The 17,119-nt window shown below is 46.4% G+C and overlaps 1 long non-coding RNA gene across 1 annotated transcript in view; it reads right to left on the bottom strand.

Annotated features, from left to right (window-relative positions):
- Positions 1–10,237, bottom strand: part of LOC138258988 (uncharacterized) — an 82,913-nt gene extending 72,676 nt beyond the window's left edge. Inside the window, exons 1-2 of the long non-coding RNA XR_011198618.1 lie at positions 9,951–10,237; positions 9,778–9,862 (exon numbers count right to left, since the gene is read on the bottom strand). This is a non-coding gene — a long non-coding RNA (uncharacterized lncRNA). The remainder of the gene's footprint in view (positions 1–9,777; positions 9,863–9,950) is intronic.
- Between the last annotated feature and the right edge of the window lie 6,882 nt (positions 10,238–17,119).

The following is a 17,119-nucleotide window of genomic DNA, read 5'->3' as shown; positions in this document are numbered from 1 at the left end:
CATAGCAAATGTGTGTTCATGGGGTGAACTTGTTGTATATGCATAGCCACGGGATATCTCCCATCCTCGTTTTTTATAGCTCTTACATGTTCCATTATTCTGATTTTTAAGATCCGTATGCTGCTGCCAATGTATAATTTACCACATGAACAACCTAAAGCATAAACCACAAAAGTGGTATTACAATTAATGAAAGAATTGATTGTATATTCCTTCAGAGTATTGTATTTGAATTTTTGAAATTTATTTATTCCCATCTTACATATAGAACAACCTCCACAAGTAAAGAAGCCTTCTGGTTTCACATCCAACCATGTTCCGATCTCTGACTTGTTAAGGTTATCTTTCACATAACTGGGACACAGTATGTTTTTTAATGTAGTGCCTCTCCGATAGGCATTTTCGGTCTTTCAGATATGGTACCTTCTGGTAATGTGGCAGAATTTCGAATGTGCCAGTTTTTCCTTAGTGCATTAAAAATATGATTCCTATATAGATCATATTTAGTGATGAAACATATCTCACGTTTCTTTTTATTATCCTTGTTTTTGTTCATTTCTTTCTCTGTATACTTTTCTTTCATTGTATGTTCCATATCTACCTTTTCAATTTTTGCTCTTGCCTTTTTCAAGACATCCTCACTGTATCCTCTCTTACGAAAGTCAGATTCCATTGTCAATAATATTTTCTCAAAATCCTTCTGAAGGATAATCAAAAGAAACATGAGATATGTTTCATCTCTAAATATGATCTATATAGTAATCATATTTTTAGCTGCGATAACCAACCCACAGATTTCAAGGGGAAAAAGACTTCAATATTTCATTCATGGGAATATTTAACATTAAAACACTAGAAAATAAACAGACACACTGCCAAGTGATACTAGGATTTGAACAGTTAGCCTACTGAGTTACAGCACAAGACCTTGACCATTAGGCCAGAAGTGACTCAGCTCTGCATCCAAACGTAAATATAACATTCGTACCAAACATCTTGCTAGTCTGACTCTTTGAAGTCATTGTCCCCTTTATGGGATGGAAGAGAGGGAGTGACAGGACCGTAGGTGGAGCCTGAAGGCCCCCACAGTCCTAGGCAGCTCCCCTCATTCTGTGGGAGCCATCATTGCTCCCTCAAGCAGGATGCTGCTTCAAATAGCAGCTCTATGCTTGCGGGAGCAACATTTTCATTTGTTTCCCTGCATGCATATTTGCGTGCAGGGAAACAGATGAAAACTTCACTTTCTGCAAGTGAGAGCTGTCTGACAGAAAGAGAAGTGTTTTCTCTGACTTAGCAGGCACTGTCAAAGCTCCCCCAAGTCACAGCAAACAGCTATGTCACCCCAGGACATAGCAGGAGCCGGCTCTGGGTGGTGGCGGTCTCCAGGACCATCTATAGCTCCTCGAGGGGGGCCACTTGGCCCCCTCCAATGTGAAATATCCCCAGGGAGAGAGTGGTACCCGGGGTCCGCAATGGACTGCCTTCATTCTTTTAGTTCAGCCCCGGGGAGGTGGTGGTCCCTGGGGCTGCAGGGGGGCCATGTGGCACCCATATATTACATTTGATTAGAGCTTTGCGGGGTGGTGGTCCCTGGGGGCCTGAGGTACTGGGTTTTTCAGAACCGGTACTGATCCGGTAACCCAGTGGTGCCAGGGTACACCCAAAGACCTCAGGTACTTTCCTGATTCAGACCACAGAAACTCAGAGTCTTCTAGGTGAAGTCAAAGATCGAATTTATTGGCTGCAACCAAGTAACAAGCGCCCTAGAAGTACAACAGCACGGTTTGTATGTTCTCAGGAGACTGTGTTTCAATGAAAAGTCAGGTTTCCTTATATACAGTTTTTTAAGCTTCAGGCAAACATTCTTGACATTTTGGTTGGTCATTCACATGTTTTCACTACAAAGGAAAAAACAGTGTCATGATGAAACCTCATATTTCATGGCATCCAACCCATAATAAATTACCCGGCAAGGCCTAGTATTTTACATCAGATAAGTGTGGACCCCCAATAAAAACGGGCACCTCCCCCTCGTAAAGTAAGAAGAAGAAAAGAGCAGGTGCAGGTGTGAGCAAGATTAGGCAGGGTGTGTGAGCGATAATAAGGGTTTTATGGCATGGTGTGCCTTGATGCTATCTGATTCGGCCACTGGGAGAGGGACTGACCAAACAGGTTTGGCCTGAGGCAATGGTTCCAGCTTGCCCAGGTCAGAGAAAAGTCAATCAAGGTGTACGTGTCCTTGGAATCAAATCTGACTGTATTATAAGTCTATGTGAGGGCAACTTTTAAAAATGGCTGCCATGTATAAAATGGGAGCCACGAGTGCAGGACGAAAATGGCGATTTCGAGGTGAAAACGCTGCTGGAATTGAGCGAAAATGCTCATGCTTAGTGTACTAGTCATTATCGGTCTTTTGATACTAAAATCGTACTGCTGTGGCAAAGTAAATTACATGGGTCCAGAATTTTTAGAACCACAAACCCTCCTTTTGCCCTTACATAGGCAATAAACCTATTCTCATGCTAATCTGAGTCCAGGTCTATGTTTCTAAAGTCGTTGAGATGTTGCTGTAACATCATCCTAGTATTTAGGTCGTCTCTTGGTGCAGGTTTCCTTATGCATGATGTAACACAGAGGCCACATATCGCAGGAGCACACTGCACGCATAGACAGAACAGGAAAAGAATGGCCAAGATCATCCCAATGACCATCAGTTTCTTCCATCCCCATGCTGATATCAGTTCCCAGAACTATCCCATTAATGACCAATCTCCTCTATCTAAATGAATAGATTTGGAAATTCTATGCAGTTTGGAGATGGCCTGGTATACTGTTGGAGCGTTATCTGGGACAAAAACACAGCAACTCGATTGGATCAATGTACATACTCCACCCCGGTCTGCAAGTATGACATCTAATGCGACGCTGTTCTGAAGGGTCATAAGACGATCCGACTGGAGCTCAGCAGTCAAGTTACCAAGGACACCAGCGGTTTCAGCCACGGTGGATTCAACCACTCTTATCAATTGCCTTATGCTCCTGCTGTTACCTATTTGTCCCCAGAACGGCAGAAAACACTTTACGAAGTCCCCAAATTCTTGTCCTGCAGTGTCTTCTTCACTGAAGACGCCTCTAACTATCCTTGTCTTGTGGTAATCTGCCGCTGCTGTGTAGGTAGGGGGCAACAGGAACGAAACGAAGCATGTGCCCGAAAAGTCAGGGGGCAACCATGTAAAGGCTCTATCATGGCAGATGAAATAGGTACCCTTAGCTGCCAAGAGCGGAGGGGAGGTCTGAGATGCGAAGACATATGTCTCAGTGCAGACGCTTTCCCCTAGCTGAGCTCTGGGATTCTTGCCAGTACCTTGCAGACACAGGTGACCCTGATGGGGTACAACCCAAATCAGGGAAGATATCTTAGCTTGCTGTTTCTCACTCATTGTGGCTTCATATCCGGTCATGTTCCATCCTATATGCTATTCTCTCATCTCTGGGGATAGTCTCGTAGAAGATATTGTCCTTCATCATGTCTATGATACCTTTAACTAAAGCATTTTTCTTAGGGTTGTCTTCCGCAAAACGTAGGGGGTAGTGTGCATAGATGAATATCGTTCTGAATGCCCACACGGAACCATTGTGGCTGAAAGGCAGGATCAGATAAGGGATACCTTTATCTGCTGTGTGAGGCATAAGGCCACACACCCAACAGTTAGTTGTATTTATCACTAGTTGGTGTTGGTGCAAAAGCTGGATGAAGGAGTTATTAATGAACTCTAGTCTCCTAGCAGATTCATGTTTAGGGAGGAGTTGAAAAGAATGTGGGGAAACAGTGGAAGGAGGAGGTGCAGACGAGGTAGTGGGTGCCAATATCACGTTAAAACAGAATAAAACATATCCTATAAAAAACATAAGTATACTAAATAACATAAAAATGCAGAGCAGCAAAAACCGTTTCCTGGTTATCGTTTCACATATTCTCTTCTTGCAACTCAGTCTTTCAACATGTTCTCCATTTTGGAAAGATTCCATCCTCTAACCGTTGCCGTTCGTGGCGGTTGGTTTACTTCACTTAGGAGTGTTCTGAATGTTCCAGGCCGCCCTAGAACAAACCAGACCTGTAGACCTTGTGTCCACAGGCTACCCCCCTAAGTCTTTTCAGCCACGATCATACAGCTGAACCCGGATGGAGGTTCGAAAAAACACAAAAAACAAAAAGTCATTCAAAAATAATTTTCCATATTGGAGAACTTTGCTAAAGGGAAGAAAAGTAAACTGTTTTATTTGTCCTTTATTCTTGGTCGTAGATTATAACGGTTAGTCCCAGGTATCGTGTGGTCCTGAAAAAGGAGTTCAGGTTCTGTAGTGTCCAATCGAACTGACGGTGATACTGCTGATTGTAAAATGTCATCACTTTTTTTCTCAGTGAGTGTTCCTGTTATTCGTGCATCGCTGAAAGGCAGAAAACGTGGCACGGTTTCAGTCTCTGAGTCGGCGACACCTTCCTGGACCCACCGGTCATATGGCAGAGGTAGGGGTACCCTTTTGCAATGGGTCCCATGGATCCAGTGTTTCTTCCCTTCTACTTGAACAGCTGATCTTGTGGAGAGAAGAACGAGGTGCGGTCCGGTCCACCTGGGCTGCTCGTTTTTGGTTCGCTGAAAGTTCTTTATTAAAACCCAGGATCCAGGCTCAATGGGATGACCTGGAGATTCAGAGACCGGAGGCAGGGTGTCGTGGACGGGGATCAGGCAATGTCTGCTTAAGGGCTAAAACTTCAGCTCGCTTCCATGGAACATGTACCCATACACGCTGGAAATGAGGCAGGACAGGTGGATTAGCATTTGGGTCCCCTTCCCTCCATTGTGGGGGAACTTCTCTCATGGGGAACTGTTTCCCTTTCTTTTTAGCAGAAGAATCATATGGGAACAATAACCTGGAAACACCTTCAGTCCTAAACGACAATAACATCGCAACTGCTTTCTCGAACCGTACACGACACAACTTAGGCGGATTGGGCTCCAAACCATTTTCCTCTAAATCCCCAGAAAGAAAAGTACAAATTTTCTCAAAAACGTATCTCTGTTTCGGTTCTTCCCACTGATGGAAGACATCCATAACAGACTCTAGTTCATATCTCGCTGGTTCAGTAACCCATTTATGTGCCAAATAATTCAGTGTCTCTTTCTCCCTACCATCAGGCAATTGGCTACGCAATTGTTTACGCTCTGAAACTGGGGTCGTAGCTAATGACCCAAAGAGAGGGGATAAAAGACTAGTCACAGTGTTTGTCATTCTCTGACGGACAGAGGGAGAGGTTGACAAATGAACAGGAGGAAAAACAGAATGAGACAAGGCAGAGACAGAAGCAGTGTCAGAAACAATACCAGGAGTGGTAGTCGCTATAGTAGTCAAAGTTGTAGGAAGTAAAGGCAGAGCAGATGTCAAAGCCGGTGGCCCTTGAGGAGGCTGCACTGGAGGAATAGGAACCAAATGAAGAATAGCTGGTGGGTGCTGTGGAGGAGCAGGAGGCAATGCAACCACTGGTTGTGCAACTAGAGGTTGCGGAGGTGCCGTGGCATTCTGCGCATAGGGTGGTGGCGAACTTAGCAAATGCGACATTAGGGGATCTTTTTCAGAGTCTTTTGCTGCATCTTGCTGAAGAGGCGGCAAAACTAGATAGCATTTATCTACTGTCATTTTATGTCGCCTATGCAACTGCTCATTCAACTATTCTACTTCGTTATCTTTAAACTGTATAGCAGCTTGCATAATCGAAATACCTTTTTCTCTCTTATTTTTCTTAGCTAATTTAATTTCTTTTTGCTTGGCTTCCTTACGCCATTAGCGGAAAGAATCAAACATTGCCGGCCGGGCTTTCTTCTTAAAAAGTCTAACTTCGAGGTTATCTAAGACTTCTGTGTCAAAGCTACCATTTTGGGGCCATTTTAAAACACCATCTTTTCTGGTGTAACGGATCCATACTTCATTATATGTGATGGGGCCTACTCCGTGCTTCACATATAGTTCATAGGTTGGAGTTCCAATCGGAGGAACCGGACATGAGTCCTCCAACCGGGAGTCCCTTTTACAACCAAGACAAAACAAATTTCCAAGTCTGCTAAGACCAGGCATCTTCGCTCACTAGTCTAGCTTCAAACCTCAAAGGATTATCGTTTACGATAGTCTCGTGAATACACGAGTCCTTCGGCTTTGGTACTTGCAAGTTCCAAATCAAAGTGATCCCGAAGGGATACCAAACCAAATGTCCAACTAAGGACCAAACCAAGTGTCCAACTAAGGACTGGGAGACGCTCCACTTATACTTCACTGAAAATATCGATGACGTCACCAGAAGACTCGTCTTATCGTTTCGCTCTACCAAACATCAAGGGTCCAAATCAGGGCGATAGCCAGGGCAGCAGTCCTTCGTAGCCGTCGGGAAGCGGTGAACCTCACAGCAAAGACTTTCGGACCACGTCGACATGCAGGGGTCGATGAAGTGGCGGCCTTCCTCCAGAATTTTCACACGAAGCTCCTCACGGACCTCAGGCTTGGACCGGTACCGCTGGTATCGCCCCATGTTGGGCGCCAACTGAGGTACTGGGTTTTTCAGAACCGGTACTGATCCCGTAACCCAGTGGTGCCAGGGTACACCCAAAGACCTCGGGTACTTTCCTGATTCAGACCACAGAAACTCAGAGTCTTCTAGGTGAAGTCAAAGATCTAATTTATTGGCTGCAACCAAGTAACAAGCGTCCTAGAAGTACAATAGCACGGTTTGTATGTTCTCAGGAGACTGTGTTTCAATGCAAAGTCAGGTTTCCTTATATACAGTTTTTTAAGCTTCAGGCAAACATTCTTGACATTTTGGTTGGTCATTCACATGTTTTCACTACAAAGGAAAAAACAGTGTCATGATGAAACCTCATATTTCATGTCATCCAACCCATAATAAATTACCCGGCAAGGCCTAGTATTTTACATCAGATAAGTGTGGACCCCCAATAAAAACGGGCACCTCCCCCTCGTAAAGTAAGAAGAAGAAAAGAGCAGGTGCAGGTGTGAGCAAGATTAGGCAGGGTGTGTGAGCGATAATAAGGGTTTTATGGCATGGTGTGCCTTGATGCTATCTGATTCGGCCACTGTGAGAGGGACTGACCAAACAGGTTTGGCCTGAGGCAATGGTTCCAGCTTGCCCAGGTCAGAGAAAAGTCAATCAAGGTGTACGTGTCCTTGGAATCAAATACGACTGTATTATAAGCCTATGTGAGGGCAACTTTTAAAAATGGCTGCCGTGTATAAAATGGGAGCCACGAGTGCAGGACGAAAATGGCGATTTCAAGGTGAAAACGCTGCTGGAATTGAGCGAAAATGCTCATGCTTACTGTACTAGTCATTATCGGTCTTTTGATACTAAAATCGTACTGCTGTGGCAAAGTAAATTACATGGGTCCAGAATTTTTAGAACCACAGGCCTGGGAGGACTGGGCACCCCCTGCAATACATTTAATTAGAGCCCTAAGGAGGTGGTGGTCCCCGGGGCAGCAGGGGAGCTGGGCGGTCCCCCGTATTACATTTTGCTGTAGCCCTGGGGAGGTGATGCGGCCCCCACACGTTACATTTGATTAGAGCCTAGGGTAGGTGGCGGTCCACGAGGCTGAGGGGCACTGGGTGCCCCCTGCATTACATTTGAGTAGAGCCCTGCAGAGGTGGCGGTCCCCAGGGTTGCGGGGGGGGCAGGCAGCTCTCCCTGCATTACATTTGATTAGAGCCCTGAGGAGGTGGCAATCACAGGGCAGCCGAGCGGGCCCCCACATTACACGTTACTGGTACCCCGGGGAGGCAGCAATCCCTAGGGCAACAGGTTACATTTATTTGAGGCCTGAGGAGCTGGTGGTCCCTGAGGCTGCGGGGTGGGCACCCCCGCATTACATTTGGTTAGAGCTCAGGGGAGGTGGTGGTCCCCGGGGCTGCGGGGGTGCCACACCCCCCACATTGTATTTAGTTGAAGCCATGGGGAGGTGGCAGTACCCAGGGCTGCACGGGGCTGGTCAGCACCCCTGCATTACATTTGATTGAGCACCGGGGAGGTGACATTCCCTGGTGCTGCGGGGGTCGGGCGGCCCCCTGTACTACATTTGATTAGAGCTGTGGGGAGGAGGCAGTCCCTGGGGTAGCCTGTGGGAGGGTCTGGCATCCACCCTACATTACATTTTAACAGAGCCCTGGGGAGGTGGTGGTTCCCGGGGCAGCAGGGGGTGGGTAACTCCCCGCATTACATTTTATTGGAGCCATGGGGAGGTGGCTGGGGTAGTGGGTGGGCCTGGTGCCCCCCCACATTATACTTTATTGGACCCCTGGAAGGTAGCGGACCCTGGGGTAGCGGGGGCAGGGCAGTTCCCATGCACTACATTTGATTGAAGCCCCGGGGCTCCAGCTTGGAGCTGGGAGACCTCGCGCATTCAAAATGTCAATGCCCCCAGGACCTGGCCCACTCGACCGCTGCACTTAAACAAGTGCAGGAGGTAGTGGGTGGCAGTCTCCCCTCCTCTGATACATTGTAATTACACAACTCTTTTATGACAAAATTTGAGAAGTTTACCATTTAATCTCAGAGACTCATCCATCTTCACCTGCACTCAACACTTCATCACGTGGATTGGCATCAAGAAAGGTATTCAAACACATTTGTTCTCTCCAAATTGGTAAACATGATCCATCTTTCATACAGCACTCCACATGTTTTATTACCCTTAGATTCCAAAATTGCATTAAACTCCCCTACAAGCCCAGTGTTTTTTTGCCCATAAGTAGATGGTTTAGCTCTAGAATTTTGAAATTTCATATCCACAATTTCCCTGTTCACCACATATGGAGAGCCATACTCTGCCATTGACTACACCAAACACAATAAAATTACTTCTTCCCTCTCCATGTGTGCACACACCCTTATTGTTCCTTTGGCTTCTGTGGGTTCTTTGGTCATGAGTTTTAGGGCAGAAATGGGTTTCTGGGCTCAGTATGTGACAACCAGAGCCTTTTACCACTTGTGTAGAAACAAATGTGATGCACTCATTGAGAAGATCTTATACAGCAAACATATGTAACCATCTTATTATGTCTCAAAAACAGTCCAATAATGATGTTCAGTTCTTTAGGATTTACTCATAAAAACTTCAAGTTGTCCTGGGTGATAGTCCATACTCCGTGGTATGTAAAAAGACAAATCGATAAGTACTTCAGTACTGCATGAATTTCAGTTGATGGATGAAAGTTTGTCGATATAAACCATCATGACAGCCAACATGTGTTTCGTCTTGGGGCATTTCCCCAAACGACTTCTTCAGGGCTGATATTTCATCAAATGGAGTCTCTAAAACAAATACGTGGACTCTTAAATAATTATGAAGTATAACCCTCTCACTTGAAATGTGGTCAATAGAAGCACTATGGTGTCTGAAAAGAGAATTATTACTAATTAATCAAGTGTAGAAAAAAAGGAAAAAGAAGAAAAAAGTAAGAAATGCTTGTAGCAAAAACCAAATCATCTATAAATCCTCAACAATGTGTGTTCCCATAACCTATGTACTCATCATTACATCGTAAAAACATCAACCGAGAAAAAGTACTGTGCATAAAAGTGCATGAAACCACCAATAGCCTGGCCCCCAACAATTGAAATTTCATGAAACAGAAACTCAAAATACGACACCTCGTTGAAAACCAATTAACACCATAAGTGTAACAGATTGTGACAAAGTAATAGTAAAAGCAAACCTTCAATCTGGTAATGAACTATGCAATCTTTCCAATGTTCGAAAAAGCGATGCCCAGAAGTATCCAAAATAAGATAAATCCAAAACTGCAAATGTAAACAAATCACCTTGTCAAAAAAGAAGTACTCTGTACAAAGCTATATAATGAAACATCCGTTTCGGCGTTAAACTTACCTGGTAGAACTTGATAACTTGTATGTCAGTACCGACGCGAGTAAAAATCTGTTGGAATACCCCGAACGAGCCTTACGTATACATACCGTGAAACACGGAAGTGTTTGAATAGAAACAATGGCAATCGAAAACGGACTCCAGCGTATGGGTACCGAAAATAAAAATAAAAAAACATACTGTGCCAAACGCCTATCATGCCCTTGCTAACTTTACAGGGAATTGGAAGGTGGCAATTCTAACAATAGCAAAAATAACAGATCACAAAGTGCGTGACGGACATGGAACCAATAAACAAACAACCCACAAATCAAAAATTCATACGTATTACTCAAATCTAATGCCGATGACAATTTTCGGCAAAATTAAGATAAAATACATAATGAAAAACAAAAATAAAATGAAATAATAAAAAACACAAAGTGTTCAGCATCCGATCTACCTTAGCACTAAACGAACGAACGAAGGCCCCAATCTTTCCTCTCCGGCAGGACGCAACAAGTGAGACTGGCCCCCTTCCTCGCAGATCCCACACCCACCACCTGCAGAGTGCCCCAGGGATCCTCCCTCAGCCCCATGCTGTTCAATGTCTATATGGCCCCCACTAGCCACCCTCATCAAAAGCTATGGAATAAACATAATCTCCTACGCTGACGCCACCCAACTCATCCTCTCCGTCTCCAACAAACCCAACAAGGCAGACACAACTTCCACAAAGGCATGAAAGCAGTCACAAACTGGATGAGAAACAGTTGCCTTGAACTCAACCCGAACAAGACAGAAGTACTCATCATGGGCCCTCAAACCAACGCATGAAGCGACTCCTGGTGGCAGCCCACCCTCAGAAACCTGTCTACCCCCGACACCTTGGAATAATCCTGGACTCCGACCTCAGCATGAATCATCAAATCAACTCAGCCTCCTCCACCTGCTTCTGCACCCTCTGCCTCCTACGCAAGACCTTCAAGTGGATCCTCCTCGAACATGGAAAGACCATCACACACGCCCTCATCACCAGCAGACTGGAACGGCAATGCACTCTACGCCAGAATCAACAAAAAACTCACCTGCAAATTGCAAAACATACAGAATGCTGCCGCCAGACTGGTCCTCGACCTACTCCGACACTGCCACATTTCACAACACCTACGTACACTGCATTGGCTCCCCATAAAGAAAAAAATAACTTTAAAGATCCTCACCCATGCACACAAAGCCCTCCACAACACAGGGCCAGCCTACCTGAACTAGCGACTATATTTCCATGTACCCCACAGGGCCCTACACTCAGCCCAGCTTTCTCTCGCAGAAGTACCCCGCATCCGGAAAACTAGAACAGAAGGACGCTTCTCTTACCTAGAGGAGACTGCCTGGAACGCCCTACCCATCCAGACAAACCACCTCTCTCATCAGCTTCACGAAGGAACTGAAGACATGGCTTTTTTAAACCACCCACCGGTATTCGCTATACTACCCACCCAGCGCCTTGAGACCCTAACAGGTGAGTAGCTGCACTTTACAAGCACTGATTGATCGACAGGATCTTCATGTTAATGGCCTTAATGGGCAGCAGAGTCTTGGCATAAACAGGCCCATTTGCGGTCACAAAGAGCACAAATGTCAGGATTTCATTTTTCTTTTTAGGAGGAGCTCAGATGGCAGCCAAGGGTCCAGGACCTTGGAAGGCTTCTCTTGGGGATCAGGACCTCACCAGTGCAGCAGGTCAGCTAGGTAGTGGCGGGGAGGCCTATGGAGCTTGTTGTGTCCCTGTAGGTCAGTCCGGAAGCCAGCCAGCTGACCCCTGGAGTCACTCAGGTAAGCCTGGGATGACAGGAGAAGGTAAAATGTTCCTTTTCAGAGGGCAAGGCAGTCCTCAATAAGCAGGGCAGTCCTCTGGTAGCTGCAGGGCAGTCCTCTTGTGGTAGGGCAGTCCTTCTTCTGTAATGTCCATAGGTCCAGAAGTGTATTGATGAGTGGTATAGGAGGTTCAATATGTATACCTGTGCCAGCCTTAGTATCTGGGGGAACACCCTACCCTAACCTCATGTCTGGTTCTGGAAAATTCTTCCCTCACCCTGTCATGGCTCCAAGATGTCTGGGGTGACAAAGGAAGTGGAGCTGTGCAGCTCTGTGCTAAAATTGGCAGCACTGCGCTGCGTCACTTCAGAAATGCAGGGATGCATCATATTTACAAAAATGTGATACACCTCTGTGTTTGCTCTAGCACTGGCATTAAATTTAGATGCCTAGCGCCAACGCATGTACCCTTGCACCATGGTGAAAGGGTGCCTGTCTTACAGGGATGATTGTCTATGTGCAAGAAGGTGTCACTTCCTAAACATAAACAATCAATAATAGCAATTTGTTAGTCCTATGTGTGCTGCAGAATGCAGCACACATTAAAGTAGCAAATCGTAAAAATGTAATTATTGTTTGCGTGCAGGAAGGGACACCTTCCTGCACATAGACAATCATTAATGTCCTTTGCTCTTTCTATGTGTATTGTAGAATGGAACACACATAGAAAAAGCAAAAACAAGGAGAATTTAAAGTATTTCTCCTTGTTGTGCCATGCTAACACACCCTCTGGACTTGAGTTAGTTTTTGGTGCTGCCTCATATGTATGTTTCCTTGTACATCTGGGGCAGTGTCAAAAAGCAATGGCTGTTGCATGGATACATCCACAGCAACACACATTGCATGCGCCTTGCTTAGGAGGCCCATATTTACAAGGCGGTGATAAGCCACAAAAAGCGGCTCAACACTGCCATGTAAATATGATGCAAGGCACAGTTCCACCGGACCGTCACAACAAGTGACTCTTCCGTGGTGCTAGGGGCTTGTAAATATGCCCCTCAGTGCCAGATGTATCAAAGGGTTTTACCCATTCAGTGTCTATGGGAAAATGTTTTCATACATGTGGCCCTAAGTCCCTTATGTGTCACTCTCTGGGAAAAAAACACAAACCTCCAACAGCAGAGCCATTCGCCATAATACAACGCAGGACACTGGCAGAAGGCACAAATGGCTAGGGCAAGAAAATTAATTGTGACCTATATTCCAACTTTACTAAAACTTCATTTGATTGTAAGCATTACAAGCCTATCTGCTCTCATTCCAAAGTTATCACTTATGGAATGCAACCAAGTGTTAGTCAATGGGAGAGATAGGCCTTGAAAAATTACTTTAGGGGGTTTTCACTGGCAGGACTGATAAAACTTAAACACACATGTCCTATTTTTTAAATACAATGCACCCTGCCCTAGAAGCATCAAGGGCCTATTTTAGGAGTGACTTAAATGTATTAAAAAGGAAAGTTGAGGGCTGTAAAAAGGTTTATTTTGCCTGGTAGAAATGTCACTGCAGTTTAAAACTGCACTGCAGACATGCAGAGGCAGGCTTGAGACATATTTTAAAGGGCAACTACAGTAGGTGGCAGAATCAGTGCTGCAGGCCCATTAGCAGCATTTACTCATTTACTTTACAGCCATGGGTACAGGTAGTAATAATTTTGTAGGGATTTACAAGTAAATTAAATTTGCTAATTTGATGTAGGCCAATTTTACCATGTTTTAGGGAAGGAGCACAAGCACTTTAGCACTTGTTAGCAGTGGTAACATGCCTAGAGTCTTAAATCCAACAAAAACGAATTCAGCAAACAGGAGGCGTGAAGGCAAAAAGTTTGATGAAATACCAAGCCAAAGATGTCAGGTCTAACAGTTATGTCAGAGTTATCATAGGAAAGGATTATTTTTGTTTTTTTAATAGGTTTAGCACCGTTCAATGAATCTGCAAGAAAGGTTCCAAGAAAATGCATTAACTTTGGGCTCCTCATTGGAAGATTTGTGGAGATTCAGCAAGCTGAGGCAAAGGAAAAGTGGGATACCAAAAGTGCCATTTCCCATTTAAATACCCATTGGTAGAGCAGAATTCCACCACATTTGGCATATAATTAGAACGTTACTCAGAGATTGTGCTTTTCTTGGGTTGGTGGAAATCTGTTCAATAACTTTCAAGAAGTTTGAATTTAAAAAAGTGCATGGTTGGGCATTAAAACATTAAGGGGGTCATTCTGACCCTGGTGGTAAAATCCGCCAGGGCCAACGACCGCGGGAGCACTGCCAACAGGCTGGCAGTGCTCCCTTGGGCATTCTGACCGCGGCGGTACAGCCGCGGTCAGAAACGGAAAACCGGCGGTGTACCGCCAGTTTTCCGCTGCCCTGGGGAATCTTCCATGGCGGCACAGCGTGCCCATGCCAATGGCATGGGCACTGCAGGGGCCCCCGTAACAGGGCCCCACCAAGATTTTCAGTGTCTGCCATGCAGACACTGAAAATCGCGACGGGTGCAACTGCACCCGTCGCACCCCTTCCACTCCGCCGGCTCCATTCGGAGCCGGCATCCTCGTGGAAGGGTGTTTCCCGCTGGGCTGGCGGGCGGCCTTCTGGCGGTCGCCCGCCAGCCCAGTGGGAAACCCAGAATACCCGCGGCGGTCTTTTGACCGCGCAGCGGTATTCTGGCGGTTCCAGCCAGGCCGGCAGAGATTTCTGGAGATATCAGGAGAGTTAATTCTGGAGATATCGGGAGAGTTAATTCTGGCGATATCGGGAGAGTTAATTCACAGATTATCTGCAGATTGGCGACTTCATTTCCCAAAATAAATGTAGTCCATTTGACTCGGGAGATCTCTTTCCCTTCGTGCCTTTCGGATTCCTGAATCTGAATTTGAGAATCCTCTGTGCTCTGATTGGCTTCCTTCACAGAAACATTTCAGTTGCAGCTGCCATTGGCCAACATCGTTGCAGTGTGCACAGTGATGACAATAAAGTGAAGGAAAAAGTGCATAAGGGTGCATGGGTGCATGATGATCCTAGCCTGACACCAGGACCATGTGGGGAGCTCCAAGGTACCCCTTCTGGTATTACAGGATTCTACTAGGCCTCAGAATCTGCATAGGTTTTGTGAATCCTGCAATAACCTACTACTGTTCCTGGCCAACAGCCACATGTTGGTTGGCTGTACTCAGGAGGGAGTCAGAAGAGCCTGGTCACAGTCCAGGAGTTACAGCCAACCTCCCCAGCAGCGTATGGCCAAAGGCCATTCACTTTGGAGGTTGGCTGCCTATGGACAGTAGAGTTCAGGACCTGGCTGAAGGACTTGTAAAGCACGAGCTAGCTGCAGATGCAAAGTTGGGCACAGGACCTGACCCGAAGCCAAGACCTGCAGCCACCCACCATGCACATAACCAATAGTCGTACATAGCAGGTATTGACTGTCTTCAGAGGGTTGGAGGCAGGGCATGTGTGGAGGCCAGTCCAACCCCTTTGGGACATGGCTGAAGCTGTGTCCAGCTAGAGTTGGCCACCCATAGAGTGTTAGGTGCAGGCCCAGGCCAGCATGGAGACCTGGGTGCATATACTAGCTAGAGACCATGACATATAGCAACAACCTCTCTCACTCTGCATGGCCAAAGACTACATGCAACTCTGGTTACCTGCCAGTGAAGTGTTGGGTGCAGGATCTGGCCAGAGGTAGGGCCCTGGGACCATCCATTCTTGCATTTGACCAAAGTTCATGTGCTGTGGGTGTTGGCCTTTAATAAGGAATTGAGGACAGGGACTGGCTGAAGGCAATGCCCTGTATCCAACCCTACTGTACATGTCCAAATGCTCAGACCTCAGGCTCTGTTGGCAACCCTGCTGCATCTGTCCATGGGCAGTGGGGTTTACCTCTTACTGAGAGTTAGGCACAGAGCCTGGACAGAAGCGAGGATCTGCAGGCAACCACCACTGTGTGCAACTGGAGACCTTGCCCACAGAGAATTGGATACAAAGGATGGTTATAGGCAGGCCCTGCAAGAAGCTCACTAGGGCCATGCCTAAGGCAATGCATTGTGGGTGTTGTAGGCCTGCAATGATTTGGATGAAGGAGATGGACTTTGCAGCCATTTCTGCTGCACATGGCTTTCAGCCATGCACATGGGTTGTTTGCAGTTGGAGGACAGTAGGGCACAGAGCTTGGAGGGCAGGCCTCAAGGCAAAAAACACAGAGCATGGCCTTCAGCCTTGTGCAGCAAGTGTTGGTTGCTTATGGAGTGCTGGGCCTGGGCCTCTGCCCAATTGCTGCTGTGCATGCCCCTGCCAGAGTTTAGGGCAACAGGCCTGACTGGAATCCAGCACCACCGGCCAACCCCTGATGCACATAACTAAAGGCTGTGTGCAGCTGGGAATGGCCTTCCCCAGATCATTGGGTGGAGGCAAATCTTGAATATTGTATATGATAAAAAAAAATCAAACAAAATATATAAAGTATATAACTTGCAAACTGCAGTAGTTTTTGGTTTGAATGCATATCTATAGCTCGACTTTAACTGTGTTTTTTTGGGGGGGTGACTTTTTCAGGTTTTCTAGCAAACGCTAACCATAACTTCACTTTAACCTTTATTGTTTTCAGTTTGTAGTTCCACTCGCACTGGGATAGACACTCATTATGACCTTGGTGTCACGGTCGTGGTCGGACTGTTGCCAAAGCGGCGGTCCAACCGTGACATTACGACTGTGTAATTACCGCCACAGACAGACTGCCGTTACCACAACTTTTTGAATGCCCGATGGTCTGGCTATTCCGGCGGTCCCAATCCAAAGGGCAGCACTGCAAGCAGCACTGCCCTGGGGATTACGACCCCTCGCTCCACCGGTGCTTACATGACGGTTTCACTGGCATGTAAAGGCTGGCATAGACAGGGTGCCGGGTGCTCCAGGGGGCTCCGGCACTACCCATGCACTTGGCTGGGGCAGTGCAGGGGCCCCCCTGGCCAGCCCCGTCGCACACATCTTTGCGTGATGAATGCTGGAGCACCCGACGCACAACAGCATTGTCGCAGGCTCTATTATGAGCTGGCGTCAATGTTGTTGTGCATTTCTCGCTGGGCCACTGGCCCAGCGGGAAACTCATAATAGGGCTGGTGGCAAGGAGACTGCACTGGCGTTCTCCTGACAACAGGAGTTTGGCGGGCGGCCTTTCCACCCACCAAACTCGTAACTAGAGCCTAAGTTATTGTGTCTGCTGTTTGACTGTTTGATTTGCGTTACTGCTATCCGTGACTGCACACACTCGGTAGCCAGAGTCTCAATTACAGAAAGGGTGCACTTTGACCAGTTTGCCAAAATATA

Source organism: Pleurodeles waltl, chromosome 2_1, assembly GCF_031143425.1.
Source record: "Pleurodeles waltl isolate 20211129_DDA chromosome 2_1, aPleWal1.hap1.20221129, whole genome shotgun sequence".
NCBI lineage: Eukaryota > Metazoa > Chordata > Amphibia > Caudata > Salamandridae > Pleurodeles > Pleurodeles waltl.
The sequence above is the reverse complement of the archived record's forward strand: the minus strand, read 5'-3'. Positions and strand labels throughout refer to the sequence as shown.